The sequence below is a fragment of the Pistacia vera genome, unplaced genomic scaffold (genome assembly GCF_008641045.1).
Source record: "Pistacia vera cultivar Batoury unplaced genomic scaffold, PisVer_v2 Contig1108, whole genome shotgun sequence".
In the NCBI taxonomy this organism is placed as follows: Eukaryota; Viridiplantae; Streptophyta; class Magnoliopsida; order Sapindales; family Anacardiaceae; genus Pistacia; species Pistacia vera.
The window spans coordinates 244025-247597 of record NW_022195147.1 but is presented as its reverse complement, the minus strand read 5'-3'; the positions used below and the strand labels follow the sequence as shown (position 1 = coordinate 247597).

General features: G+C 33.2%; 1 pseudogene; it reads right to left on the bottom strand.

Moving 5' to 3' along the window:
* Positions 1-518: 518 nt before the first annotated feature.
* LOC116140366 lies at positions 519-3354 on the bottom strand (annotated as a pseudogene).
* Positions 3355-3573: the final 219 nt, after the last annotated feature.

The following is a 3573-nucleotide window of genomic DNA, read 5'->3' as shown; positions in this document are numbered from 1 at the left end:
GCCCACTCTTGTGTGAGCGGGAATCGATCCCAAGACCTTTTATACGATTCAAGAGATCCAACTAAAACAATTAGCTGCAGTCTAGTACCCACATTTAATAATTACTTCCTAATCGTTGCTAACATGGAGTTTTCTACATGAAAAATAAATAAACGACAAATATTTTAAAATAACTTAGCAAGAGAGTTTATCTTTGAGTGAGACATAGCTTTCTTCCTTTTTACGTTTTGCTAGTTGAAAGATCTCTAATATCAGCTGCGGAAGATCGTCTTCTTGTGCAACTGACATTGTACATGGATACAAGCCTCTTGTATCATTCCAACATTTAGTCAAAATTCTTGCTTGGAAGAACTAATTGTATAAGATGCAAGAAAGCATGTTCAAATTTGGAAGAAGAATCAGATAGCCAGAAGCCATGCTCATATTTCAGACAAACTCACTCAATGCACTTCCTTTGGCTCTGCTGCTTCAATATTTGGAACATCATCGCAGGTTAGGTTGGTACTGGTGTTTTGCTATCAATGGATTCCACCTTCGAGGCTGTTCACATCAACAGATGATAACTCACATTCATCAGAAGCTTCAGAACATGGGTCTGAACCCATGAATCTGACTGTTGTTCTGAAGCCAATAATTCTGATCATGTGATTGAGATGCAACTGATATTGGATAATTGGTAGAGAAGATCCAGAGTTCATGATGTCAGATTTTTTAGCATCATCCTCCCTCATACGTTTTGCATAGCCTCATAGTTGAACCCAGCAGTGTTTTTCCCTCCAAATACGGATTCCAACTTATCCATATCAAAGAGAGCTTCCATTATCTTCTGGCTCTGAAGTCTCAGTAGGCAAACCTGACTTTTTGTATGTCTTCGGCTCAAGGAAAGGTTTAAACCAACTGTAGCAAAAAATAGTTTTCACCATAATCTCATAAAAGAGATTATATCAAAGTTCATAGCAAGTTTGCTTGGCACAGGGAGTTGACATAGCAGGAGACACTAATTTTTCATTTTTCACCTTTATGGTGAAAATGCTAGCAATATTTTCTATACCCTTGTTAGCTCATTCTTCAAATTCAGATTAAAAAAAAAAAAAAAAATAGAAAAATGGTATCGATTCACTTCATGAAATTCCTAATGCTCTAAAACACTGATCTCATGTAAAATAAACTGCTCATAGTTATCAGCAGGCCAAAGTTGATGGCAAAAATCAATAAACAAAATAATTAAATTAAAACAACTACACTTGGAACTGATATTTAAAGCAGAGTCTATCTCTTATTTGGATAGATTGACAGAAGAGTTCTAAAAATAACTATCCAAGATTTAGAAAGGATAAGTTATGCACACATATGTATATTGGTAGGTCTTCACTTATGCGGACATTCACATTTTTGAATTTCACTCTACTCATGAATGCATGAGATGTATGGCTTGTCTGATGGTTCACAAATTACATTATTCTTATGAAAGAAAAGGGTCACTGATTCTAAGCCAATTATGCAAAATAAGAAACAGACTTAGTGTTTCAGTAATTGTTTATGACAAAGTCTACATAGTAAACAGGCTCTCTAATTACCAATTAATGAAAGGTGAGGGTCAGCATATTCTGTGATTAATTATGACTGAATAATACTATTAAGCACCTACTGTATTAAGATTTACAGAGTACTGCTATACCACAAATCAAAGGCAAAGGTTATATAAGACAAGATGAAATGACATACCACCCAAAAAGATTCAAATACTTTAGGGGGATTGTAAAGGATTGCCAGACCCAATCTCTCAGGGTAATGATTCTGCAAGACATTAGCTGTTTCTCGAGTCACCTTCATTGATATGCTTGACATCGTCCACCCTTGAAAATCATAAGCCAAACCATTTGATCCTTCTCAGGGTTCAAATGCATTATAGCATTTTCCATACAATATACCAGTACTTGATCTGCAATTCGGTTGACTTTGTATTCTGACAAAGTGAAATGTTAAAATTTGTCATCACATTTTCAATCATAAACTCACAGTAGTAAACAATAACAAAACGAGATAAAGAACCATGTAGTAATACTAATGCAACTACCTGGAAACCTGGCCTCAAAATAAGAACCCCTTCCAAACTTGTCATGGTAATCTGCTCTATAAATTTTTCCAGTTTCAGCTTCTTGTGCATGTCTTCCTAAAGCAAGGACAAAAGGTTTCTTTCATTGAGAGAACAATAGTGACAATATGAAACTATCCTAAGCAACAAGCAAGCAGTGTTGTGTCAAGACTGCAAAACATGAAGCCTCATCATTCACACTGTTTTAGATAAAATCAAAATCTTAAAAACACCTCGAACTCAAATAATAACTATAAATTCAGTTACAACTTTAGGCCATTTGTAAAGCAATTTATACTTTTTGAGCATATTGCCTTAATCATATTGTTTATCCTGAAATGGCGGTTCCCATCTATATATAATGGAACACAGTTATTTTTGGAAATAATCAAAACTATTTGAGAACACTGGTCGCAGCAATAAGAAACATTCAGTCAAACAATCAACCCAATAACTCAGTTACATTGAACTTCATTCCAAGTACAACTTAGTGTATATTTCCATTTAATTTCTTCCTTCAAGAAGCCAAATTAATCATGCAAAAAACAAACAATTGCAAAGCATGAAACTCATACCCATCTGATATTCTCTGGCTTGTATTTCAGCCTCCACTTCAAGCTTTCGTCCAACATTTTGGTCGCCTTCTTTGTATTCCAATTCCTGCTTTGAGATACCTTATTATCGCCGTGTCCGAACAAAGGGCTGGAATTTTATCAGCCTTAGTCCCCAACATTCTCCTAACATCATTGATCTGAATCAAACCAAACCCTAAACAACCTGTAAGAACTTCTTCCGTTCAAGATTTTGTTAAACTCCGTTAAATGCTCTCAAACAATGAGAATTTTCACAAACTTTGTCATACACCAAAATAAGAACAAAAAGAAGATTCAAATATTCAAAGAACTACAACAATCAACCTGAAACTACCCAGGAAAAAACCCTTACATGAATTAAAAAAAAAAAAAAAAAAAAAAAAAAATTAACAGCACATTCATTCACAAATTATAACCTTGGCTTTGTTCTTCAAGTGACAAGATTTCTCGGCTACACTTGGTGGTCTTGACTTTCGACAAGACATTGTTTCAAATTTTTAATGAACTGAAGGAATAAAAAAGAATTAGAATATTAATCATGTAAAATTAATTAATTAAGTCTCAGCTGTTCTATGATTATTAAACAATTCCCATCATGTTTCATTTATATCAAAAACATTGATTAAAACAACAAAATTCTCATAAAATTCCTCCTGTAAATTGTTATAATATAAAATCTACTAATAAAAATATAAATAAAATGGTATTATCGAGAAGAATTTACCTTTATTTATTTTATTTTTTCTCAACGAGACGGGCTCATTTGACGTAAAAGATACACCAATCCAGAACTTAAATAAATATAAATACAAAAATAAAAATAAAAGAAATGGTGTTCGATATATATATATATATTGAAATTAAAAAAAATTATGGAAATTAAGC